At 41.8% G+C, this 23,099-nt stretch overlaps 64 non-coding genes across 64 annotated transcripts; all 64 read left to right on the top strand.

The window, feature by feature from the left end:
• Window positions 1–582: 582 nt before the first annotated feature.
• Window positions 583–665, top strand: trnal-uaa (transfer RNA leucine (anticodon UAA)). Its single transcript has one exon. It is a non-coding gene; the product is annotated as a tRNA-Leu (tRNA).
• Window positions 666–770: 105 nt separating this feature from the next.
• trnal-uaa (transfer RNA leucine (anticodon UAA)) lies at window positions 771–853 on the top strand. Its single transcript has one exon. It is a non-coding gene; the product is annotated as a tRNA-Leu (tRNA).
• Window positions 854–1,336: 483 nt separating this feature from the next.
• On the top strand, window positions 1,337–1,419 carry trnal-uaa (transfer RNA leucine (anticodon UAA)). The gene has a single exon. It is a non-coding gene; the product is annotated as a tRNA-Leu (tRNA).
• A 293-nt stretch (window positions 1,420–1,712) lies between these two features.
• trnal-uaa (transfer RNA leucine (anticodon UAA)) lies at window positions 1,713–1,795 on the top strand. Its single transcript has one exon. It is a non-coding gene; the product is annotated as a tRNA-Leu (tRNA).
• Window positions 1,796–1,900: 105 nt separating this feature from the next.
• trnal-uaa (transfer RNA leucine (anticodon UAA)) lies at window positions 1,901–1,983 on the top strand. The gene has a single exon. It is a non-coding gene; the product is annotated as a tRNA-Leu (tRNA).
• Window positions 1,984–2,089: 106 nt separating this feature from the next.
• trnal-uaa (transfer RNA leucine (anticodon UAA)) lies at window positions 2,090–2,172 on the top strand. Its single transcript has one exon. It is a non-coding gene; the product is annotated as a tRNA-Leu (tRNA).
• A 105-nt stretch (window positions 2,173–2,277) lies between these two features.
• Window positions 2,278–2,360, top strand: trnal-uaa (transfer RNA leucine (anticodon UAA)). Its single transcript has one exon. It is a non-coding gene; the product is annotated as a tRNA-Leu (tRNA).
• A 105-nt stretch (window positions 2,361–2,465) lies between these two features.
• trnal-uaa (transfer RNA leucine (anticodon UAA)) lies at window positions 2,466–2,548 on the top strand. Its single transcript has one exon. It is a non-coding gene; the product is annotated as a tRNA-Leu (tRNA).
• Window positions 2,549–3,035: 487 nt separating this feature from the next.
• On the top strand, window positions 3,036–3,118 carry trnal-uaa (transfer RNA leucine (anticodon UAA)). Its single transcript has one exon. It is a non-coding gene; the product is annotated as a tRNA-Leu (tRNA).
• Window positions 3,119–3,602: 484 nt separating this feature from the next.
• Window positions 3,603–3,685, top strand: trnal-uaa (transfer RNA leucine (anticodon UAA)). The gene has a single exon. It is a non-coding gene; the product is annotated as a tRNA-Leu (tRNA).
• Window positions 3,686–3,790: 105 nt separating this feature from the next.
• trnal-uaa (transfer RNA leucine (anticodon UAA)) lies at window positions 3,791–3,873 on the top strand. Its single transcript has one exon. It is a non-coding gene; the product is annotated as a tRNA-Leu (tRNA).
• Window positions 3,874–3,978: 105 nt separating this feature from the next.
• Window positions 3,979–4,061, top strand: trnal-uaa (transfer RNA leucine (anticodon UAA)). The gene has a single exon. It is a non-coding gene; the product is annotated as a tRNA-Leu (tRNA).
• Window positions 4,062–4,166: 105 nt separating this feature from the next.
• On the top strand, window positions 4,167–4,249 carry trnal-uaa (transfer RNA leucine (anticodon UAA)). Its single transcript has one exon. It is a non-coding gene; the product is annotated as a tRNA-Leu (tRNA).
• Window positions 4,250–4,355: 106 nt separating this feature from the next.
• trnal-uaa (transfer RNA leucine (anticodon UAA)) lies at window positions 4,356–4,438 on the top strand. Its single transcript has one exon. It is a non-coding gene; the product is annotated as a tRNA-Leu (tRNA).
• A 105-nt stretch (window positions 4,439–4,543) lies between these two features.
• trnal-uaa (transfer RNA leucine (anticodon UAA)) lies at window positions 4,544–4,626 on the top strand. Its single transcript has one exon. It is a non-coding gene; the product is annotated as a tRNA-Leu (tRNA).
• Window positions 4,627–4,909: 283 nt separating this feature from the next.
• trnal-uaa (transfer RNA leucine (anticodon UAA)) lies at window positions 4,910–4,992 on the top strand. The gene has a single exon. It is a non-coding gene; the product is annotated as a tRNA-Leu (tRNA).
• A 105-nt stretch (window positions 4,993–5,097) lies between these two features.
• Window positions 5,098–5,180, top strand: trnal-uaa (transfer RNA leucine (anticodon UAA)). Its single transcript has one exon. It is a non-coding gene; the product is annotated as a tRNA-Leu (tRNA).
• A 588-nt stretch (window positions 5,181–5,768) lies between these two features.
• trnal-uaa (transfer RNA leucine (anticodon UAA)) lies at window positions 5,769–5,851 on the top strand. The gene has a single exon. It is a non-coding gene; the product is annotated as a tRNA-Leu (tRNA).
• Window positions 5,852–6,334: 483 nt separating this feature from the next.
• Window positions 6,335–6,417, top strand: trnal-uaa (transfer RNA leucine (anticodon UAA)). The gene has a single exon. It is a non-coding gene; the product is annotated as a tRNA-Leu (tRNA).
• A 105-nt stretch (window positions 6,418–6,522) lies between these two features.
• trnal-uaa (transfer RNA leucine (anticodon UAA)) lies at window positions 6,523–6,605 on the top strand. Its single transcript has one exon. It is a non-coding gene; the product is annotated as a tRNA-Leu (tRNA).
• A 294-nt stretch (window positions 6,606–6,899) lies between these two features.
• Window positions 6,900–6,982, top strand: trnal-uaa (transfer RNA leucine (anticodon UAA)). Its single transcript has one exon. It is a non-coding gene; the product is annotated as a tRNA-Leu (tRNA).
• Window positions 6,983–7,087: 105 nt separating this feature from the next.
• trnal-uaa (transfer RNA leucine (anticodon UAA)) lies at window positions 7,088–7,170 on the top strand. Its single transcript has one exon. It is a non-coding gene; the product is annotated as a tRNA-Leu (tRNA).
• A 105-nt stretch (window positions 7,171–7,275) lies between these two features.
• trnal-uaa (transfer RNA leucine (anticodon UAA)) lies at window positions 7,276–7,358 on the top strand. The gene has a single exon. It is a non-coding gene; the product is annotated as a tRNA-Leu (tRNA).
• A 298-nt stretch (window positions 7,359–7,656) lies between these two features.
• Window positions 7,657–7,739, top strand: trnal-uaa (transfer RNA leucine (anticodon UAA)). The gene has a single exon. It is a non-coding gene; the product is annotated as a tRNA-Leu (tRNA).
• A 293-nt stretch (window positions 7,740–8,032) lies between these two features.
• On the top strand, window positions 8,033–8,115 carry trnal-uaa (transfer RNA leucine (anticodon UAA)). The gene has a single exon. It is a non-coding gene; the product is annotated as a tRNA-Leu (tRNA).
• A 106-nt stretch (window positions 8,116–8,221) lies between these two features.
• trnal-uaa (transfer RNA leucine (anticodon UAA)) lies at window positions 8,222–8,304 on the top strand. The gene has a single exon. It is a non-coding gene; the product is annotated as a tRNA-Leu (tRNA).
• A 483-nt stretch (window positions 8,305–8,787) lies between these two features.
• trnal-uaa (transfer RNA leucine (anticodon UAA)) lies at window positions 8,788–8,870 on the top strand. The gene has a single exon. It is a non-coding gene; the product is annotated as a tRNA-Leu (tRNA).
• Window positions 8,871–8,975: 105 nt separating this feature from the next.
• trnal-uaa (transfer RNA leucine (anticodon UAA)) lies at window positions 8,976–9,058 on the top strand. Its single transcript has one exon. It is a non-coding gene; the product is annotated as a tRNA-Leu (tRNA).
• A 293-nt stretch (window positions 9,059–9,351) lies between these two features.
• On the top strand, window positions 9,352–9,434 carry trnal-uaa (transfer RNA leucine (anticodon UAA)). The gene has a single exon. It is a non-coding gene; the product is annotated as a tRNA-Leu (tRNA).
• Window positions 9,435–9,539: 105 nt separating this feature from the next.
• Window positions 9,540–9,622, top strand: trnal-uaa (transfer RNA leucine (anticodon UAA)). Its single transcript has one exon. It is a non-coding gene; the product is annotated as a tRNA-Leu (tRNA).
• Window positions 9,623–9,916: 294 nt separating this feature from the next.
• On the top strand, window positions 9,917–9,999 carry trnal-uaa (transfer RNA leucine (anticodon UAA)). Its single transcript has one exon. It is a non-coding gene; the product is annotated as a tRNA-Leu (tRNA).
• Window positions 10,000–10,672: 673 nt separating this feature from the next.
• Window positions 10,673–10,755, top strand: trnal-uaa (transfer RNA leucine (anticodon UAA)). Its single transcript has one exon. It is a non-coding gene; the product is annotated as a tRNA-Leu (tRNA).
• A 106-nt stretch (window positions 10,756–10,861) lies between these two features.
• trnal-uaa (transfer RNA leucine (anticodon UAA)) lies at window positions 10,862–10,944 on the top strand. The gene has a single exon. It is a non-coding gene; the product is annotated as a tRNA-Leu (tRNA).
• Window positions 10,945–11,050: 106 nt separating this feature from the next.
• trnal-uaa (transfer RNA leucine (anticodon UAA)) lies at window positions 11,051–11,133 on the top strand. The gene has a single exon. It is a non-coding gene; the product is annotated as a tRNA-Leu (tRNA).
• Window positions 11,134–11,834: 701 nt separating this feature from the next.
• On the top strand, window positions 11,835–11,917 carry trnal-uaa (transfer RNA leucine (anticodon UAA)). Its single transcript has one exon. It is a non-coding gene; the product is annotated as a tRNA-Leu (tRNA).
• A 105-nt stretch (window positions 11,918–12,022) lies between these two features.
• Window positions 12,023–12,105, top strand: trnaf-aaa (transfer RNA phenylalanine (anticodon AAA)). Its single transcript has one exon. It is a non-coding gene; the product is annotated as a tRNA-Phe (tRNA).
• A 1,585-nt stretch (window positions 12,106–13,690) lies between these two features.
• Window positions 13,691–13,773, top strand: trnal-uaa (transfer RNA leucine (anticodon UAA)). The gene has a single exon. It is a non-coding gene; the product is annotated as a tRNA-Leu (tRNA).
• A 1,751-nt stretch (window positions 13,774–15,524) lies between these two features.
• On the top strand, window positions 15,525–15,607 carry trnal-uaa (transfer RNA leucine (anticodon UAA)). The gene has a single exon. It is a non-coding gene; the product is annotated as a tRNA-Leu (tRNA).
• A 293-nt stretch (window positions 15,608–15,900) lies between these two features.
• On the top strand, window positions 15,901–15,983 carry trnal-uaa (transfer RNA leucine (anticodon UAA)). The gene has a single exon. It is a non-coding gene; the product is annotated as a tRNA-Leu (tRNA).
• Window positions 15,984–16,278: 295 nt separating this feature from the next.
• Window positions 16,279–16,361, top strand: trnal-uaa (transfer RNA leucine (anticodon UAA)). Its single transcript has one exon. It is a non-coding gene; the product is annotated as a tRNA-Leu (tRNA).
• Window positions 16,362–16,466: 105 nt separating this feature from the next.
• On the top strand, window positions 16,467–16,549 carry trnal-uaa (transfer RNA leucine (anticodon UAA)). The gene has a single exon. It is a non-coding gene; the product is annotated as a tRNA-Leu (tRNA).
• A 294-nt stretch (window positions 16,550–16,843) lies between these two features.
• On the top strand, window positions 16,844–16,926 carry trnal-uaa (transfer RNA leucine (anticodon UAA)). Its single transcript has one exon. It is a non-coding gene; the product is annotated as a tRNA-Leu (tRNA).
• Window positions 16,927–17,031: 105 nt separating this feature from the next.
• trnal-uaa (transfer RNA leucine (anticodon UAA)) lies at window positions 17,032–17,114 on the top strand. Its single transcript has one exon. It is a non-coding gene; the product is annotated as a tRNA-Leu (tRNA).
• A 105-nt stretch (window positions 17,115–17,219) lies between these two features.
• Window positions 17,220–17,302, top strand: trnal-uaa (transfer RNA leucine (anticodon UAA)). Its single transcript has one exon. It is a non-coding gene; the product is annotated as a tRNA-Leu (tRNA).
• Window positions 17,303–17,785: 483 nt separating this feature from the next.
• Window positions 17,786–17,868, top strand: trnal-uaa (transfer RNA leucine (anticodon UAA)). Its single transcript has one exon. It is a non-coding gene; the product is annotated as a tRNA-Leu (tRNA).
• A 105-nt stretch (window positions 17,869–17,973) lies between these two features.
• Window positions 17,974–18,056, top strand: trnal-uaa (transfer RNA leucine (anticodon UAA)). The gene has a single exon. It is a non-coding gene; the product is annotated as a tRNA-Leu (tRNA).
• Window positions 18,057–18,349: 293 nt separating this feature from the next.
• On the top strand, window positions 18,350–18,432 carry trnal-uaa (transfer RNA leucine (anticodon UAA)). Its single transcript has one exon. It is a non-coding gene; the product is annotated as a tRNA-Leu (tRNA).
• A 105-nt stretch (window positions 18,433–18,537) lies between these two features.
• Window positions 18,538–18,620, top strand: trnal-uaa (transfer RNA leucine (anticodon UAA)). Its single transcript has one exon. It is a non-coding gene; the product is annotated as a tRNA-Leu (tRNA).
• A 294-nt stretch (window positions 18,621–18,914) lies between these two features.
• On the top strand, window positions 18,915–18,997 carry trnal-uaa (transfer RNA leucine (anticodon UAA)). Its single transcript has one exon. It is a non-coding gene; the product is annotated as a tRNA-Leu (tRNA).
• A 106-nt stretch (window positions 18,998–19,103) lies between these two features.
• Window positions 19,104–19,186, top strand: trnal-uaa (transfer RNA leucine (anticodon UAA)). Its single transcript has one exon. It is a non-coding gene; the product is annotated as a tRNA-Leu (tRNA).
• Window positions 19,187–19,291: 105 nt separating this feature from the next.
• On the top strand, window positions 19,292–19,374 carry trnal-uaa (transfer RNA leucine (anticodon UAA)). Its single transcript has one exon. It is a non-coding gene; the product is annotated as a tRNA-Leu (tRNA).
• Window positions 19,375–19,479: 105 nt separating this feature from the next.
• On the top strand, window positions 19,480–19,562 carry trnal-uaa (transfer RNA leucine (anticodon UAA)). The gene has a single exon. It is a non-coding gene; the product is annotated as a tRNA-Leu (tRNA).
• Window positions 19,563–19,859: 297 nt separating this feature from the next.
• Window positions 19,860–19,943, top strand: trnal-uaa (transfer RNA leucine (anticodon UAA)). The gene has a single exon. It is a non-coding gene; the product is annotated as a tRNA-Leu (tRNA).
• Window positions 19,944–20,048: 105 nt separating this feature from the next.
• On the top strand, window positions 20,049–20,131 carry trnal-uaa (transfer RNA leucine (anticodon UAA)). The gene has a single exon. It is a non-coding gene; the product is annotated as a tRNA-Leu (tRNA).
• A 298-nt stretch (window positions 20,132–20,429) lies between these two features.
• trnal-uaa (transfer RNA leucine (anticodon UAA)) lies at window positions 20,430–20,512 on the top strand. The gene has a single exon. It is a non-coding gene; the product is annotated as a tRNA-Leu (tRNA).
• Window positions 20,513–20,617: 105 nt separating this feature from the next.
• trnal-uaa (transfer RNA leucine (anticodon UAA)) lies at window positions 20,618–20,700 on the top strand. Its single transcript has one exon. It is a non-coding gene; the product is annotated as a tRNA-Leu (tRNA).
• A 481-nt stretch (window positions 20,701–21,181) lies between these two features.
• On the top strand, window positions 21,182–21,264 carry trnal-uaa (transfer RNA leucine (anticodon UAA)). The gene has a single exon. It is a non-coding gene; the product is annotated as a tRNA-Leu (tRNA).
• A 105-nt stretch (window positions 21,265–21,369) lies between these two features.
• Window positions 21,370–21,452, top strand: trnal-uaa (transfer RNA leucine (anticodon UAA)). Its single transcript has one exon. It is a non-coding gene; the product is annotated as a tRNA-Leu (tRNA).
• A 105-nt stretch (window positions 21,453–21,557) lies between these two features.
• On the top strand, window positions 21,558–21,639 carry trnal-uaa (transfer RNA leucine (anticodon UAA)). The gene has a single exon. It is a non-coding gene; the product is annotated as a tRNA-Leu (tRNA).
• A 292-nt stretch (window positions 21,640–21,931) lies between these two features.
• trnal-uaa (transfer RNA leucine (anticodon UAA)) lies at window positions 21,932–22,015 on the top strand. The gene has a single exon. It is a non-coding gene; the product is annotated as a tRNA-Leu (tRNA).
• Window positions 22,016–22,309: 294 nt separating this feature from the next.
• On the top strand, window positions 22,310–22,392 carry trnal-uaa (transfer RNA leucine (anticodon UAA)). The gene has a single exon. It is a non-coding gene; the product is annotated as a tRNA-Leu (tRNA).
• A 106-nt stretch (window positions 22,393–22,498) lies between these two features.
• On the top strand, window positions 22,499–22,581 carry trnal-uaa (transfer RNA leucine (anticodon UAA)). Its single transcript has one exon. It is a non-coding gene; the product is annotated as a tRNA-Leu (tRNA).
• Window positions 22,582–22,684: 103 nt separating this feature from the next.
• trnal-uaa (transfer RNA leucine (anticodon UAA)) lies at window positions 22,685–22,767 on the top strand. The gene has a single exon. It is a non-coding gene; the product is annotated as a tRNA-Leu (tRNA).
• Window positions 22,768–22,873: 106 nt separating this feature from the next.
• Window positions 22,874–22,956, top strand: trnal-uaa (transfer RNA leucine (anticodon UAA)). The gene has a single exon. It is a non-coding gene; the product is annotated as a tRNA-Leu (tRNA).
• The last annotated feature ends 143 nt before the right edge of the window (window positions 22,957–23,099 follow it).

Here is a 23,099-nt window from a genome sequence, read left to right as displayed (position 1 = left end):
CTTTTACTTGAGTAAAGATTTTGGCTACTCTACCCACCTCTGGTTAGACTTAAGATCCAATGGACATATGTCCTCGTGGGTTCAAACCCCACTGCTGGTAATTAAATTGTGTTTTTTAAGTACAAATTAAGCAATGAGAATTACATTAGAGAGCGGCAAGTTCAAATTTGAATGCATGTTACAATATCAAAAGGGCCCTCACTTGACCAGGATGGCCGAGTGGTTAAGGCGTTGGACTTAAGATCCAATGGACGAATGTTCTCGTGGGTTCAGACCTCACTCCTTGTAATTCAATTGTGGTTTTTAAGTACAAATTAAGCAATGGGAATTACATTAGCGAGCGGTAAGTTCAAAGGTGAATGCCTGTTACAATAACAAAGACCATACTCACTTGACCAGGAAGGCCAAGTGGTTGAGGCGTTGGACTTACGATCCAATGGACGAATGTCCTTGTTGGTTCAAACCCCACTCCTGATTTTTTATTTGTGTTTTTTAAGCACTAATTAAGCAATGGGAATTCGTTTAGTGAGCGGATAGTTCAAATGTGAATGTATGTTACAATATCAAAAGGGTCCTCACTTGACCAGGATGGCCGAGTGGTTAAGGCGTCGGACTTAAGATCCAATGGACAAATGTCCTCGTGGGTTCAAACCCCACTCCTGGTAATTAAAGTGTGTTTTTTAAGCACAAATTAAGCAATGGGACTTACATTAGAGAGCAGCAAGTTCAAATTTGAATGCATGTTACAATATCAAAAGTGCCCTCAGTTGACCAGGATGGCCGAGTGGTTAAGGCGTTGGACTTAAGATCCAATGGACGAATGTCCTCGTGGGTTCAAACCCCACTCCTGGTAATTAAAGTGTGTCTTTTAAGCACTAATTAAGCAATGGGAATTCTGTTGGTGAGCGGAAAGTTCAAATGTGAATGTATGTTACAATCACAAGAACGTCCTCTCTTGACCAGGATGGCCGAGTGGTTAAGGCGTTGGACTTAAGATCCAATGGACGAATGTCCTCGTGGGTTCAGACCTCACTCCTTGTAATTCAATTGTGGTTTTTAAGTACAAATTAAGCAATGGGAATTACATTAGCGAGCGGTAAGTTCAAAGGTGAATGCCTGTTACAATAACAAAGACCATAGTCCCTTGACCAGGATGGCCGAGTGGTTAAGGCGTTGGACTTAAGATCCAATGGACAAATGTCCTCGTGGGTTCAGACCTCACTCCTTGTAATTCAATTGTGATTTTTAAGCAATAATTAAGCAATGGGAATTACATTAGAGAGCGGAAAGTTCAAATATGAATGCCCGTTACAATAACAAACTTTATCCTCAATTGACCAGGATGGCTGAGTGGTTAAGGCGTTAGACTTAAGATCCAATGGACAAATGTCCTCGTGGGTTCAAACCCCACTCCTGGTAATTAAATTGTGTTTTTTAAGTACAAATTAAGCAATGGGACTTACATTAGAGAGCGGCAAGTTCAAATTTGAATGCATGTTACAATATCAAAAGGGCCCTCACTTGACCAGGATGGCCGAGTGGTTAAGGCTTTGGACTTACGATCCAATGGACGAATGTCCTCGTGGGTTCAGACCTCACTACTTGTAATTCAATTGTGGTTTTTAAGTACAAATTAAGCAATGGGAATTACATTAGAGAGCGGCAAGTTCAAATTTGAATGCATGTTACAATATCAAAAGTGCCCTCAGTTGACCAGGATGGCCGAGTGGTTAAGGCGTTGGACTTAAGATCCAATGGACGAATGTCCTCGTGGGTTCAAACCCCACTCCTGGTAATTAAAGTGTGTCTTTTAAGCACTAATTAAGCAATGGGAATTCTGTTGGCGAGCGGAAAGTTCAAATGTGAATGTATGTTACAATCACAAGAACGTCCTCTCTTGACCAGGATGGCCGAGTGGTTAAGGCGTTGGACTTAAGATCCAATGGACGAATGTCCTCGTGGGTTCAAACCTCACTCCTTGTAATTCAATTGTGGTTTTTAAGTACAAATTAAGCAATGGGAATTACATTAGCGAGCGGTAAGTTCAAAGGTGAATGCCTGTTACAATAACAAAGACCATAGTCACTTGACCAGGATGGCCGAGTGGTTAAGGCGTTGGACCTAAGGTCCAATGGACGAATGTCCTCGTGGGTTCAAACCCCACTCCTGGTAATAAAAGTGTGATTTTTAAGCACATTTTAAGGAATGGGAATAAACTTAGCGAGCGGAAAGATCAAATGTGAATGCATGTTATAATAACAAAGACTCCTTCACTTGACCAGGATGGCCGAGTGGTTAAGGCGTTGGACTTAAGATCCAATGGACAAATGTCCTTGTGGGTTCAAACCCCACTCCTGGTAATTAAAGTGTGTTTTTTAAGCACAAATTAAGCAATGGGACTTACATTAGAGAGCGGCAAGTTCAAATTTGAATGCATGTTACAATATCAAAAGTGCCCTCACTTGACCAGGATGGCCGAGTGGTTAAGGCGTTGGACTTAAGATCCAATGGACGAATGTCCTCGTGGGTTCAAACCCCACTCCTGGTAATTAAAGTGTGTTTTTTAAGCACTAATTAAGCAATGGGAATTCCGTTGGTCAGCGGAAAGTTCAAATGTGAATGTATGTATGTTACAATCACAAATACCTCCTCACTTGACCAGGATGGCCGAGTGTTTAAGGCGTTGGACTTAAGATCCAATGGACGAATGTCCTCGTGGGTTCAGACCTCACTCCTTGTAATTCAATTGTGGTTCTTAAGTACAAATTAAGCAATGGGAATTACATGAGCGAGCGGTAAGTTCAAAGGTGAATGCCTGTTACAATAACAAAGACCATAGTCACTTGACCAGGATGGCCGAGTGGTTAAGGCGTTGGACTTAAGATCCAATGGACAAATGTCCTCGTGGGTTCAGACCTCACTCCTTGTAATTCAATTGTGATTTTTAAGCAATAATTAAGCAATGGGAATTACATTAGAGAGCGGAAAGTTCAAATATGAATGCCCGTTACAATAACAAACTTTATCCTCAATTGACCAGGATGGCCGAGTGGTTAAGGCGTTAGACTTAAGATCCAATGGACAAATGTCCTCGTGGGTTCAAACCCCACTCCTGGTAATTAAATTGTGTTTTTTAAGTACAAATTAAGCAATGGGACTTACATTAGAGAGCGGCAAGTTCAAATTTGAATGCATGTTACAATATCAAAAGGGCCCTCACTTGACCAGGATGGCCGAGTGGTTAAGGCTTTGGACTTACGATCCAATGGACGAATGTCCTCGTGGGTTCAGACCTCACTCCTTGTAATTCAATTGTGGTTTTTAAGTACAAATTAAGCAATGGGAATTACATTAGCGAGCGGTAAGTTCAAAGGTGAATGCCTGTTACAATAACAAAGACCATACTCACTTGACCAGGAAGGCCGAGTGGTTGAGGCGTTGGACTTACGATCCAATGGACGAATGTCCTTGTTGGTTCAAACCCCACTCCTGTTTTTTTTAATTTGTGTTTTTTAAGCACTAATTAAGCAATGGGAATTCGGTTAGTGAGCGGATAGTTCAAATGTGAATGTATGTTACAATATCAAAAGGGTCCTCACTTGACCAGGATGGCCGAGTGGTTAAGGCGTTGGACTTAAGATCCAATGGACAAATGTCCTCGTGGGTTCAAACCCCACTCCTGGTAATTAAAGTGTGTTTTTTAAGCACAAATTAAGCAATGGGACTTACATTAGAGAGCGGCAAGTTCAAATTTGAATGCATGTTACAATATCAAAAGTGCCCTCAGTTGACCAGGATGGCCGAGTGGTTAAGGCGTTGGACTTAAGATCCAATGGACAAATGTCTTCGTGGGTTCAAACCCCACTCCTGGTAATTAAAGTGTGTTTTTTAAGCACAAATTAAGCAATGGGACTTACATTAGAGAGCGGCAAGTTCAAATTTGAATGCATGTTACAATATCAAAAGTGCCCTCAGTTGACCAGGATGGCCGAGTGGTTAAGGCGTTGGACTTAAGATCCAATGGATGAATGTCCTCGTGGGTTCAAACCCCACTCCTGGTAATTAAAGTGTGTCTTTTAAGCACTAATTAAGCAATGGGAATTCTCTTGGTGAGCGGAAAGTTCAAATGTGAATGTATGTTACAATCACAAGAACGTCCTCTCTTGACCAGGATGGCCGAGTGGTTAAGGCGTTGGACTTAAGATCCAATGGACGAATGTCCTCGTGGGTTCAAACCTCACTCCTTGTAATTCAATTGTGGTTTTTAAGTACAAATTAAGCAATGGGAATTACATTAGCGAGCGGTAAGTTCAAAGGTGAATGCCTGTTACAATAACAAAGACCATAGTCACTTGACCAGGATGCCCGAGTGGTTAAGGCGTTGGACCTAAGGTCCAATGGACGAATGTCCTCGTGGGTTCAAACCCCACTCCTGGTAATAAAAGTGTGATTTTTAAGCACATATTAAGGAATGGGAATAAACTTAGCGAGCGGAAAGATCAAATGTGAATGCATGTTATAATAACAAAGACTCCTTCACTTGACCAGGATGGCCGAGTGGTTAAGGCGTTGGACTTAAGATCCAATGGACAAATGTCCTCGTGGGTTCAAACCCCACTCCTGGTAATTAAAGTGTGTTTTTTAAGCAATGGGACTTACATTAGAGAGCGGCAATTTCAAATTTGAATGCATGTTACAATATCAAAAGTACCCTCACTTGACCAGGATGGCCGAGTGGTTAAGGCGTTGGACTTAAGATCCAATGGACGAATGTCCTCGTGGGTTCAGACCTCACTCCTTGTAATTCAATTGTGGTTCTTAAGTACAAATTAAGCAATGGGAATTACATGAGCGAGCGGTAAGTTCAAAGGTGAATGCCTGTTACAATAACAAAGACCATACTCACTTGACCAGGATGGCCGAGTGGTTAAGGCGTTGGACTTAAGATCCAATGGACGAATGTCCTCGTGGGTTCAAACCCCACTCCTGGTAATTTAAGTGTGTTTTTTAAGCACAAATTAAGCAATGGGACTTACATTAGAGAGCGGCAAGTTCAAATTTGAATGCATGTTACAATATCAAAAGGGCCCTCACTTGACCAGGATGGCCGAGTGGTTAAGGCGTTGGACTTAAGATCCAATGGACGAATGTCCTCGTGGGTTCAAACCCCACTCCTGGTAATTAAAGTGTGTTTTTTAAGCACTAATTAAGCAATGGGAATTCCGTTGGTGAGCGGAAAGTTCAAATGTGAATGTATGTTACAATCACGAAAACCTCCTCACTTGACCAGGATGGCGAGTGGTTAAGGCGTTGGACTTAAGATCCAATGGACGAATGTCCTCGTGGGTTCAGACCTCACTCCTTGTAATTCAATTGTGGTTTTTAAGTACAAATTAAGCAATGGGAATTACATTAGCGAGCGGTAAGTTCAAAGGTGAATGCCTGTTACAATAACAAAGACCTCACTCCTTGTAATTCAATTGTGGTTTTTAAGTACAAATTAAGCAATGGGAATTACATTAGCGAGCGGTAAGTTCAAAGGTGAATGCCTGTTAGAATAACAAAGACCATAGTCACTTGACCAGGATGGCCGAGTAGTTAAGGCGTTGGACTTAAGATCCAATGGACGAATGTCCTCGTGGGTTCAGACCTCACTCCTTGTAATTAAAGTGTGATTTTTAAGCACATATTAAGGAATGGGAATAAACTTAGCGAGCGGAAAGATCAAATGTGAATGCATGTTATAATAACAAAGACTCCTTCACTTGACCAGGATGGCCGAGTGGTTAAGGCGTTGGACTTAAGATCCAATGGACAAATGTCCTCGTGGGTTCAAACCCCACTCCTGGTAATTAAAGTGTGTTTTTTAAGCACAAATTAAGCAATGGGACTTACATTAGAGAGCAGCAAGTTCAAATTTGAATGCATGTTACAATATCAAAAGTGCCCTCACTTGACCAGGATGGCCGAGTGGTTAAGGCGTTGGACTTAAGATCCAATGGACGAATGTTCTCGTGGGTTCAGACCTCACTCCTTGTAATTCAATTGTGGTTTTTAAGTACAAATTAAGCAATGGGAATTACATTAGCGAGCGGTAAGTTCAAAGGTGAATGCCTGTTACAATAACAAAGACCATACTCACTTGACCAGGAAGGCCGAGTGGTTGAGGCGTTGGACTTACGATCCAATGGACGAATGTCCTTGTTGGTTCAAACCCCACTCCTGATTTTTTTATTTGTGTTTTTTAAGCACTAATTAAGCAATGGGAATTCGGTTAGTGAGCGGATAGTTCAAATGTGAATGTATGTTACAATATCAAAAGGGTCCTCACTTGACCAGGATGGCCGAGTGGTTAAGGCGTCGGACTTAAGATCCAATGGACAAATGTCCTCGTGGGTTCAAACCCCACTCCTGGTAATTAAAGTGTGTTTTTTAAGCACAAATTAAGCAATGGGACTTACATTAGAGAGCGGCAAGTTCAAATTTGAATGCATGTTACAATATCAAAAGTGCCCTCAGTTGACCAGGATGGCCGAGTGGTTAAGGCGTTGGACTTAAGATCCAATGGACGAATGTCCTCGTGGGTTCAAACCCCACTCCTGGTAATTAAAGTGTGTCTTTTAAGCACTAATTAAGCAATGGGAATTCTGTTGGTGAGCGGAAAGTTCAAATGTGAATGTATGTTACAATCACAAGAACGTCCTCTCTTGACCAGGATGGCCGAGTGGTTAAGGCGTTGGACTTAAGATCCAATGGACGAATGTCCTCGTGGGTTCAGACCTCACTCCTTGTAATTCAATTGTGGTTTTTAAGTACAAATTAAGCAATGGGAATTACATTAGCGAGCGGTAAGTTCAAAGGTGAATGCCTGTTACAATAACAAAGACCATAGTCACTTGACCAGGATGGCCGAGTGGTTAAGCCGTTGGACTTAAGATCCAATGGACGAATGTCCTCGTGGGTTCAAACCCCACTCCTGGTAATAAAAGTGTGATTTTTAAGCACATATTAAGGAATGGGAATAAACTTAGCGAGCTGAAAGATCAAATGTGAATGCATGTTATAATAACAAAGACTCCTTCACTTGACCAGGCTGGCCGAGTGGTTAAGGCGTTGGACTTAAGATCCAATGGACAAATGTCCTCGTGGGTTCAAACCCCACTCCTTGTAATTAAAGTGTGTTTTTTAAGCACAAATTAAGCAATGGGACTTACATTAGAGAGCAGCAAGTTCAAATTTGAATGCATGTTACAATATCAAAAGTGCCCTCACTTGACCAGGATGGCCGAGTGGTTAAGGCGTTGGACTTAAGATCCAATGGACGAATGTCCTCGTGGGTTCAAACCCCACTCCTGGTAATTAAAGTGTGTTTTTTAAGCACTAATTAAGCAATGGGATTTCCGTTGGTGAGCGGAAAGTTCAAATGTGAATGTATGTATGTTACAATCACAAATACCTCCTCACTTGACCAGGATGGCCGAGTGTTTAAGGCGTTGGACTTAAGATCCAATGGACGAATGTCCTCGTGGGTTCAGACCTCACTCCTTGTAATTCAATTGTGGTTCTTAAGTACAAATTAAGCAATGGGAATTACATGAGCGAGCGGTAAGTTCAAAGGTGAATGCCTGTTACAATAACAAAGACCATACTCACTTGACCAGGATGGCAGAGTGGTTAAGGCGTTGGACTTAAGATCCAATGGACGAATGTCCTCATGGGTTCAAACCCCACTCCTGGTAATTAAAGTGTGTTTTTTAAGCACTAATTAAGCAATGGGAATTCCGTTGGTGAGCGGAAATTTCAAATGTGAATGTATGTTACAATCACGAAAACCTCCTCACTTGACCAGGATGGCGAGTGGTTAAGGCGTTGGACGTAAGATCCAATGGACGAATGTCCTCGTGGGTTCAGACCTTACTCCTTGTAATTCAATTGTGGTTTTTAAGTACAAATTAAGCAATGGGAATTACATTAGCGAGCGGTAAGTTCAAAGGTGAATGCCTGTTACAATAACAAAGACCATAGTCACTTGACCAGGATGGCCGAGTGGTTAAGGCGTTGGATTTAAGATCCAATGGACGAATGTCCTCGTGGGTTCAAACCCCTCTCCTGGTAATTAAAGTGTGATTTTTAAGCAATAATTAAGCAATGGGATTTACATTAGAGAGCGGAAAGTTCAAATATGAATGCCCGTTACAATAACAAACTTTATCCTCAATTGACCAGGATGGCCGAGTGGTTAAGGCGTTAGACTTAAGATCCAATGGACAAATGTCCTCGTGGGTTCAAACCCCACTCCTGGTAATTAAATTGTGTTTTTTAAGTACAAATTAAGCAATGAGAATTACATTAGAGAGTGGCAAGTTCAAATTTGAATGCATGTTACAATATCAAAAGGGCCCTCACTTGACCAGGATGGCTGAGTGGTTAAGGCGTTGGACTTAAGATCCAATGGACGAATGTCCTCGTGGGTTCAGACCTCACTCCTTGTAATTCAATTGTGGTTTTTAAGTACAAATTAAGCAATGGGAATTACATTAGCGAGCGGTAAGTTCAAAGCTGAATGCCTGTTACAATATCAAAGACCATACTCACTTGACCAGGATGGCCGAGTGGTTAAGGCGTTGGACTTAAGATCCAATGGACGAATGTCCTCGTGGGTTCAGACCTCACTCCTTGTAATTCAATTGTGGTTTTTAAGTACAAATTAAGCAATGGGAATTACATTAGCGAGCGGTAAGTTCAAAGGTGAATGCCTGTTACAATAACAAAAAACATACTCACTTGACCAGGATGGCCGACTGGTTAAGGCGTTGGACTTAAAATCCAATGGACGAATGTCCTCGTGGGTTCAAACCCCACTCCTGGTAATTAAAGTGTGTTTTTTAAGCACAAATTAAGCAATGGGACTTACATTAGAGAGCGGCAAGTTCAAATTTGAATGCATGTTACAATATCAAAAGGCCCCTCACTTGACCAGGATGGCCGAGTGGTTAAGGCGTTGGACTTAAGATCCAATGGACAAAGGTCCTCGTGGGTTCAAACCCTACTCCTGGTAATTAAAGTGTGTTTTTTAAGCACAAATTAAGCAATGGGAATTCCGTTGGTGAGCGGAAAGTTCAAATGTGAATGTATGTTACAATCACAAAAACCTCCTCACTTGACCAGGATGGCGAGTGGTTAAGGTGTTGGACTTAAGATCCAATGGACGAATGTCCTCGTGGGTTCAGACCTCACTCCTTGTAATTCAATTGTGGTTTTTAAGTACAAATTAAGCAATGGGAATTACATTAGCGAGCGGTAAGTTCAAAGGTGAATGCCTGTTACAATAACAAAGACCATAGTCACTTGACCAGGATGGCCGAGTGGTTAAGGCGTTGGACTTAAGATCCAATGGACGAATGTCCTCGTGGGTTCAAACCCCTCTCCAGGCAATTAAAGTGTGATTTTTAAGCAATAATTAAGCAATGGGAATTACATTATAGAGCGGAAAGTTCAAATATGAATGCCCGTTACAATATCAAAAGGGCCCTCACTTGACCAGGATGGCCGAGTGGTTAAGGCGTTGGACTTAAGATCCAATGGACGAATGTCCTCGTGGGTTCAAACCCCACTCCTGGTAATTAAAGTGTGTCTTTTAAGCACTAATTAAGCAATGGGAATTCTGTTGGTGAGCGGAAAGTTCAAATGTGAATGTATGTTACAATCACAAGAACGTCCTCACTTGACCAGGATGGCCGAGTGGTTAAGGCGTTGGACTTAAGATCCAATGGACAAATGTCCTTGTGGGTTCAGACCTCACTCCTTGTAATTCAATTGTGATTTTTAAGCAAAAATTAAGCAATGGGAATTACATTAGAGAGCGGAAAGTTCAAATATGAATGCCTGTTACAATAACAAACTTTATCCTCAATTGACCAGGATGGCCGAGTGGTTAAGGCGTTAGACTTAAGATCCAATGGACAAATGTCCTCGTGGGTTCAAACCCCACTCCTGGTAATTAAATTGTGTTTTTTAAGTACAAATTAAGCAATGGGACTTACATTAGAGAGCGGCAAGTTCAAATTTGAATGCATGTTACAATATCAAAAGGGCCCTCAGTTGACCAGGATGGCCGAGTGGTTAAGGCTTTGGACTTACGATCCAATGGACGAATGTCCTCGTGGGTTCAGACCTCACTCCTTGTAATTCAATTGTGGTTTTTAAGTACAAATTAAGCAATGGGAATTACATTAGCGAGCGGTAAGTTCAAAGATGAATGCCTGTTACAATAACAAAGACCATACTCACTTGACCAGGATGGCCGAGTGGTTAAGGCGTTCGACTTACGATCCAATGGACGAATGTCCTTGTTGGTTCAAACCCCACTCCTGTTTTTTTTAATTTGTGTTTTTTAAGCACTAATTAAGCAATGGGAATTTGGTTAGTGAGCGGATAGTTCAAATGTGAATGTATGTTACAATATCAAAAGGGTCCTCACTTGACCAGGATGGCCGAGTGGTTAAGGCGTTGGACTTAAGATCCAATGGACGAATGTCCTCGTGGGTTCAGACCTCACTCCTTGTAATTCAATTGTGGTTCTTAAGTACAAATTAAGCAATGGGAATTACATGAGCGAGCGGTAAGTTCAAATTTGAATGCATGTTACAATAACAAAGACCATACTCACTTGACCAGGATGGCCGAGTGGTTAAGGCGTCGGACTTAAGATCCAATGGACGAATGTCCTCGTGGGTTCGAACCCCACTCCTGGTAATTAAAGTGTGTTTTTTAAGCACTAATTAAGCAATGGGAATTACATTAGAGAGCGGAAAGTTCAAATATGAATGCCCGTTACAATAACAAACTTTATCCTCAATTGACCAGGATGGCCGAGTGGTTAAGGCGTTGGACTTAAGATCCAATGGACAAATGTCCTCGTGGGTTCAAACCCCACTCCTGGTAATTAAATTGTGATTTTTAAGCAATAATTAAGCAATGGGAATTACATTAGAGAGCGGAAAGTTCAAATATGAATGCCCGTTACAATAACAAACTTTATCCTCAATTGACCAGGATGGCCGAGTGGTTAAGGCGTTAGACTTAAGATCCAATGGACAAATGTCCTTGTGGGTTCAAACCCCACTCCTGGTAATTCAATTGTGGTTTTTAAGTACAAATTAAGCAATGGGAATTACATTAGCGAGCGGTAAGTTCAAAGGTGAATGCCTGTTACAATAACAAAGACCATACTCACTTGACCAGGATGGCTGAGTGGTTAAGGCGTTGGACTTACGATCCAATGGACGAATGTCCTTGTTGGTTCAAACCTGTGACGACTCCTGTGTTTAGTGGGGTTTCCCCAGGCTGAGGAGGCTGGTTTGCTGGCTCCGCCCTCAACTGGCTGTTCTCAGATAGCTTGATTAAGCACACCTGTTGCTGACATCCTGTTGGGCCTTGTTAAAAGGAGTCTGAGGAAAAGGCCCAAAGGCGTGGCAGGCTGGACTTGATTATTGCTTTGTTTGACTTTGTTTCTTTGGTACATCCAACACTACAACAGCACATTACCCTTTCATGCATTCCTTACACAACACACTGATTCCTGACTGTTACACTTAATACTGTTTCTTTTCTGTATAGTTCTATTTTGTTAATAAATTTTGTATTTTATTTCGGCTTTCGTGTGTGTCCCAAACTTTGTTGCGTCCCTATGAGCCACGGGGCGTAACAAAACCCCACTCCTGTTTTTTTTTAATTTGTGTTTTTTAAGCACTAATTAAGCAATGGGAATTTGGTTAGTGAGCGGATAGTTCAAATGTGAATGCATGTTACAATATCAAAAGGGTCCTCACTTGACCAGGATGGCCGAGTGGTTAAGGCGTTGGATTTAAGATCCAATAGACAAATGTTCTTGTGTGTTCAAACCCCACTCCTGGTAATAAAAGTGTGATTTTTAAGCACATATTAAGGAATGGGAATAACGTTAGCGAGCGGAAAGATCAAATGTGAATGCATGTTACAATAACAAAGACGCCTTCACTTGACCAGGATGGCCGAGTGGTTAAGGCGTTGGACTAAAGATCCAATGGACGAATGTCCTCGTGGAATCAAACCCCACTCCTGGTAATTAAAGTGTGTTTTTTAAGCAATGGGAATTCTGTTGGTGAGCGGTAAGTTCAAATGTGAATGTATGTTACAATCACAAAAACCTCCTCACTTGACCAGGATGGCCGAGTGGTTAAGGTGTTGGACTTAAAGGGATCCCATGGTGTTGAGACTTGTATGGCTTAATATAACATAAATGATGTCTCTTACTGAATTATGTGGTAGAAAACCCATGAAAGATCTACGTTATTTAAAAAATCGATTTTATATTTGGACCATGGGCGGCGCCATTTTGTTTGCGTTCTAGGTTGATGACGTAGAGTGGTTGAACTCCTCAATCAGCTGGCGTTACCCGTTGCTATTTTTACCACAATGCAACTCGAAAATTGTTTCATAGTTAAACAAAACCAATGAATTGCTTTGTAATTGTACTTAAAACACACTCAAACATACATGTGCACACAAACTCACCTACACAAGTCACAAACAGATCGGCGGGCGCGCACACACACTGCTCTGTCTCAATCGCATGCATCATCACCAAAACATCCTGCCTCTCTTCCTCACGTTACTTTATCCCATCGTCCTACCTAGATATTTCCCTCTGCTGGTCACATTAGGCATTATAGTTAATCTACTATCAACAGTCTATCTAGGGAACAGGATGTGTTGAACAGGATATCAACAGGGAATAGATTGAGGGTTATGTATGCGCGCGCAGTGCGTGCGTGTGTGTGTGTTCGCGCCGATCTGTTGGGGTGTGTGTGTGTTCGCGCCGATCTGTTGGGGTGTGTGTGTGTGTGTTCGCGCCGATCTGTTGGGGTGTGTGTGAGTCTGTGTGAGAGAGAGAGTTTGTATGTTTGAGTGCGTGAAGTCGGACAGCTGTTTGTAAATCGGCTTTACTCGTTATTGCGGTGGAACGTGAGACTGAATGACTGCACTCGAACATGTCCACTATGGTGTCGGACAACACTACAAATGTCCGTCCCTTCAAATAATGCCCTATTTAAGGGTATAGGGTCGATTTCGGATTCAGCCCCTGTCGTGGAGACTGAGCAGCCCAACATCTCGATTGAGACAGAGCTGCCTGTCGTGTGCGCGCCCGCCGATCTGTTTGTGACTTGTGTAGGTGAGTTTGTGTGCACATGTATGTTTGAGTGTGTTTTAAGTATAATTACAAAGGAATTCATTGGTTTTGTTTAACTCTGAAACAATTTTCGAGTTGCGTTGTGGTAAAAATAGCTACGGGTAACGCCAGCTGATTGAGGAGTTCAACCACTCTACGTCATCAACCTAGAACGCAAACAAAATGGCGCCGCCCATGGTCCAAATATAAAATCGATTTTTAAAATAACGTAGATCTTTCATGGGTTGTCTACTACATAATTCAGTAAGAGACATCATTTATGTTATATTAAGCCATACAAGTCTCAACACCAGGGGATCCCTTTAAGATCCAATGGACGAATGTCCTCGTGGCTTCAGACCTCACTCCTTGTAATTCAGTTGTGGTTTTTAAGTACAAATTAAGCAATGGGAATTACATTAGCGAGCGGTAAGTTCAAAGGTGAATGGCTGTTACAATAACAAAGACCATACTCACTTGACCAGGATGGCCGAGTGGTTAAGGCGTTGGACTTAAGATCCAATGGACGAGTGTCCTCGTGGGTTCAAACCCCACTTCTGGTAATTAAAGTGTGTTTTTTAAGCACTAATTAAAGGGGGGGTGAAATGCTGTTTCATGCCTACTGATCTTTTTACACTGTTAAAGACTTGGAATCCCATACTAAACATAGACAAAGTTTCAAAAGTTAAGGTGGACGTTTGATGGGAGTATTTGTTTGTCAAAAATACTACTTCCGGTTAGTCATAAGTTTCGGCAAGTTTTTTGAGATCATGCGTCCCCTTTGACGTTAATGGGGGCGGAATTTCCTTGTATGGGCCTTACGGACAATTCTACCGGAAGCGCGTGAGAGAGAGAGAGGGAGAGAGCGAAAGTAACAGGCTACGCCCATCAAAGCGCTGGCTTCTAGGATGCTGGAGAGGTGATGTGCACATAACAATGTCACCAAAAAAGTGCGTTTTTGGTTGCCAGACCAAGACAGTCCTGCACAGATTCCCCAAAAACCCAGCGTTAAGGCAACAGTGGATGTAATTTGCTTTTCCGGATCAGCAACTGAGTTGCGCGAATGTTTATATCTGTTCGCTGCATTTCGGTGCTGACTTTTTCATAAGGCCCAGCTCGACGCCGGATTTTCCCGATCGCCTAATGCTGAATGATGGAGCAGTCCCAACGTTAGAACCACAGGCGGTGAGTGAGACTGCTTCAAATGTCCGTGTTTTTGCCTATGCTCATCAAGTAGCCCAAACATGATCACGTATAGTTAATTGATCAATGGAGCATGCGATGTGTAGTGCGTGTACATTTGTTTAGCTGTCCACTATATGTGTAACTTTATGTTTGTGCATTGTAAAAGCACTCCAAACAACAATACACAAAGAGTGGGGAAATATGTTGAACTAAATAAGCACGCTTCTTCATTCAAATGCGCTACTATTCCGTGTCTTTCTATGTAAACACTAACTTAACCTGCCGTGCAAAACCAGTCCGCTTACTGTCTACACAAACCACGCGTAAACACAAACACACGTGCACAACTGCACTTCCCACATGTACACCTTCAAAGACAAAAATACGACGATATAATTCAAGTATAAATATGTAAATAACACAAGCCGCTAAGCATATTATATAGTTAGTGTATAACTTGTACCACATAGAGACGTCCTGCTCTAGTCGTTTTTGCTGCTGCTCCTGTTCAACTGAAGCCTCTGGGTCTGATTCCGGATCATAGATGTATGGCTGTATCTGATTAAAAGCCATATTTTTATTTTGAATAAAGTTTTTTTCCCGCTGTTAGGGATGACACAGCTTTACGACGCACTCGACTCAACAAAATAGCAGCAGCGAGCACACGTCATTATTTAGCTCCGCTCACACGACACGCCCCCACCCGCTCGGCTTTTTTCGGAAAGACTCGGAACAGCGCATCTTTCTTATATAATTATAAAAAAAATAAAGACTTTTCGGAGATATGCAGGATGCAATGCTACTCTATAGGTACTCAAGATTGACATGACACTGACTGAAACTGAGTGTTTCACCCCCCCTTTAAGCAATGGTAATTGCGTTAGTGAGCGGAAAGTTCAAATGTGAATGTATGTTACAATCACAAAAACCTCCTCACTTGATCAGGATGGCCGAGTGGTTAAGTCGTTGGCCTTTAGATCTAATGGACAAATGTCTTCGTGGGTTCAAACCGCACGCCTGGTAATTAACTTGTGATTTTTAAGCAAAAATTAAGCAATGGGAATTACTTTAGAGGGTGGAAAGTACAAATATGAATTCCGGTTACAGTAACAAACACCATCCTTGCTTGATCAGGATGGCCGAGTGGTTAAGGCACTAGACTTAAGATCCAATGGACAAATGTCCTCGTGGGTTCAAACCCCACTCCTGGTAATTAAAGTGTGTTTTTTAAGCACAAATTAAGCAATGGGAATTATGTTAGTGAGCGGAAAGTTAAAATGTGAATGCATGTTACAATAACAAAAGTGGCCTCATTCGACCAGGATGGCCGAGTGGTTAAGGCATGGGACTTAAGATCCAATTGACAAATATTCTCGTGGGTTCAAACCCCAATCCTGGAAAATAAAGTGTGTTTTTCAAGCACTAATAAAGCAATGGGAATTACGTTAGAGAGCGGAAAGTTCAAATGTGAATATATGTTACAATATCAAAAGGGCCCTTACTTGACCAGGATGGCCGAGTGGTTAAGGCGTTGGACTTAAGATCCAATGGACGAATGTCCTCGTGGGTTCAAACCCCACTCCTGGTAATTAAAGTGTGTTTTTTTAGCACTAATTAAGCAATGTGAATTGGGTTAGTGAGCGGAAAGATCAAATGTGAATGCATGTTACAATAACAAAGACGCCTTCACTTGACCAGGATGGCCGAGTGGTTAAGGCGTTGGACTTACGATCTAATGGACGAATGTCCTCGTTGGTTCAAGCCCCACTCCTGTTTTTTTTAATTTGTGTTTTTTAAGCACTAATTAAGCAATGGGAATTGGGTTAGTGAGCGTATAGTTCAAATGTGAATGTATGTTACAATATCAAAAGGGTCCTCACTTGACCAGGATGGCCGAGTGGTTAAGGCGTTGGAGTTAAGATCCAATGGACAAATGTCCTCGTGGGTTCAAACCCCACTCCTGGTAATCAAAGTGTGATTTTTAAGCACAAATTAAGGAATGGGAATTACGTTAGCAAGCGGAAAGATCAAATGTGAATGCATGTTACAATAAAAAAGAGTCCTTCACTTGACCAGGATGGCCGAGTGGTTAAGGCGTTGGACTTAAGATCCAATGGATGAATGTCCTCGTGGGTTCAAACCCCACTCCTGGTAATTAAAGTGTGTTTTTAAAAGCACTAATTAAGCAATGGGAATTCTGTTGGTGAGCGGAAAGTTCAAATGTGAATGTATGTTACAATCACAAAACCTCCTCACTTAACCAGGATGGCCGAGTGGTTGAGGCGTTGGACTTAAGATCCAATGGACAAATGTCCTCGTGGGTTCAGACCTCACTCCTTGTAATTCAATTGTGGTTTTTAAGTACAAATTAAGCAATGGGAATTACATTAGCGAGCGGTAAGTTCAAAGATGAATGCCTGTTACAATAACAAAGACCATACTCACTTGACCAGGATGGCAGAGTGGTTAAGGCGTTGGACTTAAGATCCATTGGACGAATGTCCTGGTGGGTTCAAACCCCACTCCTGGTAATTAAAGTGTGTTTTTTAAGCACAAATTAAGCAATGGGACTTACATTAGAGAGCGGCAAGTTCAAATTTGAATGCATGTTACAATATCAAAAGGGCCCTCACTTGACCAGGATGGCCGAGTGGTTAAGGCGTTGGACTTAAGATCCAATGGACGAATGTCCTCGTGGGTTCAAACCCCACTCCTGGTAATTAAAGTGTGTTTTTTAAGCACTAATTAAGCAATGGGAATTCCTTTGGTGAGCGGAAAGTTCAAATGTGAATGTATGTTACAATCACAAAAACCTCCTCACTTGACCAGGATGGCCGAGTGGTTAAGGCGTTGGACTTAAGATCCAATGGACGAATGTCCTCGTGGGTTCAGACCTCACTCCTGGTAATTAAATTGTGTTTTTTAAGTACAAATTAAGCAATGAGAATTACATTAGAGAGTGGCAAGTTCAAATTTGAATGCATGTTACAATATCAAAAGGGCCCTCACTTGACCAGGATGGCTGAGTGGTTAAGGCGTTGGACTTAAGATCCAATGGACGAATGTCCTCGTGGGTTCAGACCTCACTCCTTGTAATTCAATTGTGGTTTTTAAGTACAAATTAAGCAATGGGAATTACATTAGCGAGCGGTAAGTTCAAAGCTGAATGCCTGTTACAATATCAAAGACCATACTCACTTGACCAGGATGGCCGAGTGGTTAAGGCGTTGGACTTAAGATCCAATGGACGAATGTCCTCGTGGGTTCAGACCTCACTCCTTGTAATTCAATTGTGGTTTTTAAGTACAAATTAAGCAATGGGAATTACATTAGCGAGCGGTAAGTTCAAAGGTGAATGCCTGTTACAATAACAAAAAACATACTCACTTGACCAGGATGGCCGACTGGTTAAGGCATTGGACTTAAAATCCAATGGACGAATGTCCTCGTGGGTTCAAACCCCACTCCTGGTAATTAAAGTGTGTTTTTTAAGCACAAATTAAGCAATGGGACTTACATTAGAGAGCGGCAAGTTCAAATTTGAATGCATGTTACAATATCAAAAGGCCCCTCACTTGACCAGGATGGCCGAGTGGTTAAGGCGTTGGACTTAAGATCCAATGGACAAAGGTCCTCGTGGGTTCAAACCCTACTCCTGGTAATTAAAGTGTGTTTTTTAAGCACAAATTAAGCAATGGGAATTCCGTTGGTGAGCGGAAAGTTCAAATGTGAATGTATGTTACAATCACAAAAACCTCCTCACTTGACCAGGATGGCGAGTGGTTAAGGTGTTGGACTTAAGATCCAATGGACGAATGTCCTCGTGGGTTCAGACCTCACTCCTTGTAATTCAATTGTGGTTTTTAAGTACAAATTAAGCAATGGGAATTACATTAGCGAGCGGTAAGTTCAAAGGTGAATGCCTGTTACAATAACAAAGACCATAGTCACTTGACCAGGATGGCCGAGTGGTTAAGGCGTTGAACTTAAGATCCAATGGACGAATGTCCTCGTGGGTTCAAACCCCTCTCCAGGCAATTAAAGTGTGATTTTTAAGCAATAATTAAGCAATGGGAATTACATTATAGAGCGGAAAGTTCAAATATGAATGCCCGTTACAATATCAAAAGGGCCCTCACTTGACCAGGATGGCCGAGTGGTTAAGGCGTTGAACTTAAGATCCAATGGACGAATGTCCTCGTGGGTTCAAACCCCACTCCTGGTAATTAAAGTGTGTCTTTTAAGCACTAATTAAGCAATGGGAATTCTGTTGGTGAGCGGAAAGTTCAAATGTGAATGTATGTTACAATCACAAGAACGTCCTCACTTGACCAGGATGGCCGAGTGGTTAAGGCGTTGGACTTAAGATCCAATGGACGAATGTCCTCGTGGGTTCAGACCTCACTCCTTGTAATTCAATTGTGGTTTTTAAGTACAAATTAAGCAATGGGAATTACATTAGCGAGCGGTAAGTTCAAAGGTGAATGCCTGTTACAATAACAAAGACCATAGTCACTTGACCAGGATGGCCGAGTGGTTAAGGCGTTGGATTTAAGATCCAATGGACGAATGTCCTCGTGGGTTCAAACCCCTCTCCTGGTAATTAAAGTGTGATTTTTAAGCAATAATTAAGCAATGGGATTTACATTAGAGAGCGGAAAGTTCAAATATGAATGCCCGTTACAATAACAAACTTTATCCTCAATTGACCAGGATGGCCGAGTGGTTAAGGCGTTAGACTTAAGATCCAATGGACAAATGTCCTCGTGGGTTCAAACCCCACTCCTGGTAATTAAAGTGTGTTTTTTAAGTACAAATTAAGCAATGGGTCTTACATTAGAGAGCGGCAAGTTCAAATTTGAATGCATGTTACAATATCAAAAGGGTCCTCAATTCACCAGGATGGCCGAGTGGTTAAGCCGTTGGACTTAAGATCCAATGGACAAATGTCCTCGTGGGTTCAAACCCCACTCCTGGTAATAAAAGTGTGATTTTTAAGCACTAATTAAGGAATGGGAATAACGTTAGCGAGCGGAAAGATCAAATGTGAATGCATGTTACAATAAAAAAGACTCCTTCACTTGACCAGGATGGCCGAGTGGTTAAGGCGTTGGACTTAAGATCCAATGGACGAATGTCCTCGTGGGTTCAAACCCCACTCCTGGTAATTAAAGTGTGTTTTTTAAGCACTAATTAAGCAATGGGAATTCCGTTGGTGAGCGGAAAGTTCAAATGTGAATGTATGTATGTTACAATCACAAAAACCTCCTCACTTGACCAGGATGGCCGAGTGGTTAAGGCGTTGGACTTAAGATCCAATGGACGAATGTCCTCGTTGGTTCAGACCTCCCTCCTTGTAATTCAATTGTGGTTTTTAAGTACAAATTAAGCAATGGGAATTACATTAGCGAGCGGTAAGTTCAAAGGTGAATGCCTGTTACAATAACAAAGACCATACTCACTTGACCAGGATGGCTGAGTGGTTAAGGCGTTGGACTTAAGATCCAATGGACGAATGTCCTCGTGGGTTCAAACCCCACTCCTGTTAATTAAAGTGTGTTTTTTAAGCACACATTAAGCAATGGGACATACATTAGAGAGCGGCAAGTTCAAATTTGAATGCATGTTACTATATCAAAAGTGCCCTCACTTGACCAGGATGGCCGAGTGGTTAAGGCGTTGGATTTAAGATCCAATGGACGAATGTCCTCGTGGGTTCAAACCCCACTCCTGGTAATTAAAGTGTGTTTTTTAAGCACTAATTAAGCAATGGGAATTCCGTTGGTGAGTGGAAAGTTCAAATGTGAATGTATGTATGTTACAATCACAAAAACCTCCTCACTTGACCAGGATGGCCGAGTGGTTAAGGCGTTGGACTTAAGATCCAATGGACGAATGTCCTCGTTGGTTCAGACCTCACTCCTTCTAATTCAATTGTGGTTTTTAAGTACAAATTAAGCAATGGGAATTACATTAGCGAGCGGTAAGTTCAAAGGTGAATGCCTGTTACAATAACAAAGACCATACTCACTTGACCAGGATGGCCGAGTGGTTAAGGCGTTGGACTTAAGATCCAATGGACGAATGTCCTCGTGGGTTCAAACCCCACTCCTGGTAATTAAAGTGTGTTTTTTAAGCACAAATTAAGCAATGGGACTTACTTTAGAGAGCGGCAAGTTCAAATTTGAATGCATGTTACAATATCAAAAGGGCCCTCAATTGACCAGGATGGCCGAGTGGTTAAGGCGTTGGACTTAAGATCCAATGGACAAATGTCCTCGTCGGTTCAAACCCCACTCCTGGTAATAAAAGTGTGATTTTTAAGCACATATTATGGAATGGGAATAATGTTAGCGAGCGGAAAGATCAAATGTGAATGCATGTTACAATAACAAAGACGCTTTCACTTGACCAGGATGGCCGAGTAGTTAAGGCGTTGGACTTAAGATCCAATCGACGAGTGTCCTCGTGGGTTCAAACCCCACTTCTTGTAATTAAAGTGTGTTTTTTAAGCACTATTTAAGCAATGGTAATTGCGTTAGTGAGCGGAAAGTTCAAATGTGAATGTATGTTACAATCACAAAAACCTCCTCACTTGACCAGGATGGCCGAGTGGTTAAGGCGTTGGCCTTAAGATCTAATGGACAAATGTCTTCGTGGGTTCAAACCGCACGCCTGGTAATTAAATTGTAATTTTTAAGCAAAAATTAAGCAATGGGAATTACTTTAGCGAGCGGAAAGTTAAAATGTGAATGCATGTTAGAATAACAAAAGCACCCTCACTTGACCAGGGTGGCCGAGTGGTTAAGGCGTTGGACTTAATATCCAATGGACAAACGTCCTCGTGGGTTAAAACCCCAGTCCTGGTAATTAAAGTGTGATTTTTAAGCACTAATTAAGCAATGGGAATTACATTAGAGAGCGGCAAGTTCAAATTTGAATGCATGTTACAATATCAAAAGGGTCCTCAATTCACCAGGATGGCCGAGTGTTTAAGGCGTTGGACTTAAGATCCAATGGACAAATGTCCTCGTGGGTTCAAACCCCACTCCTGGTATTAAAAGTGTGATTTTTAAGCACTAATTAAGGAATGGGAATAACGTTAGCGAGCGGAAAGATCAAATGTGAATGCATGTTACAATAAAAAAGACTCCTTCACTTGACTAGGATGGCCGAGTGGTTAAGGCGTTGGACTTAAGATCCAATGGACGAATGTCCTCGGGGTTCAAACCCCACTCCTGGTAATTAAAGTGTGTTTTTTAAGCACTAATTAAGCAATGGGAATTCCGTTGGTGAGCGGAAAGTTCAAATGTGAATGTATGTTACAATCACAAAACCTCCTCACTTAACCAGGATGGCCGAGTGGTTGAGGCGTTGGACTTAAGATCCAATGGACAAATGTCCCCGTGGGTTCAGACCTCACTCCTTGTAATTCAATTGTGGTTTTTATGTACAAATTAAGCAATGGGAAATACATTAGCGAGCGGAAAGTTCAAAGGTGAATGCTTGTTACAATAACAAAGACCATACTCACTTGCCCAGGATGGCCGAGTGGTTAAGGCGTTGGACTTAAGATCCAATGGATGAATCTCCTCGTGGGTTCAAACCCCACTCCTGGTAATTAAAGTGTGATTTTTAAGCACAAATTAAGCAATGGGAAATACTTTAGAGAGCGGAAAGTTCAAATATGAATGCCAGTTACAATAACAATCATTGTCCTCAATTGACCAGGATGGCTGAGTGGTTAAGGCGTTGAACTTAAGATCCAATAGATGAATATCCTCATGGGTTCAAGCCCTACTCCTGCTAATTAAAGTGTGGTTTTTAAGTACTAATTAAGCAATGGAAATTACACTAGAGAGTGGAAAGTTTAAATTCGAATGCCTGTTACAATAAGAAAAGCATATTCGCCTGACCAGGATGGCTCAGTGGTTAAGGTGTTGAACTTAAGATCCAGTGGACGAATGTCATCGTGGGTTCAATCCCCACTCCTGGAAATTGAAGTGTGATATTTAAGCACAAATTAAGCAATGGGAATTACATTAGAGAGCGGAAAGTTCAAATATGAATGCCGGTTACAATAACAAACATCATCGTCGCTTGACCAGGATGGCCGAGTGGTCAAGGCGCTGGACTTAAGATCCAATAGACGCATGTCCTCGTGTGTTCAAACCCCACTCCTGGTAATTAAAGTGTTTTTTAAGCACCAATTAAGCAATGGGAATTACGTTAGAGAGCGGAAAGTTCAAATGTGAATGTATGTTACAACAACAAAAACACCCTCACTTAACCAGGATGGCCGATTGATTAAGGCGTTGAACTTAAGATCCAATGGACAAATGTCCTCGTGGGTTCAAACCCCACTCCTGGTAATTAAAGTGTGATTTTTAAGCACAAATCAAGCAATGGGAATTATGTTAGTGAGCGGAAAGTTCAAATGTGAATGCCTGTTACAATAACAAAGATCAACCTCACTTGACCAGGATGGCAGAGTGGTTAAGGCGTTGGGCTTAAGATCCAATGGACGACTGTCCTTGTGGGTTCAAACCCCACTCCTGGTAATTGAAGCGTGATTTTTAAGCACAAATTAAGCAATGGGAACTATGTTAGCGAGCGGAAAGTTCAAATGTGAATGCCTGTTACAATAACAAAGATCATCCTCACTAGACCAGGATGGCCGTGTGGTTAAGGGGTTTGACTTAAG

Source organism: Pseudorasbora parva, chromosome 10 (assembly GCF_024679245.1).
Source record: "Pseudorasbora parva isolate DD20220531a chromosome 10, ASM2467924v1, whole genome shotgun sequence".
NCBI lineage: Eukaryota > Metazoa > Chordata > Actinopteri > Cypriniformes > Gobionidae > Pseudorasbora > Pseudorasbora parva.
Note: the sequence above shows the minus strand (reverse complement) of the source record. Positions and strands in the feature narration are given on the sequence as shown.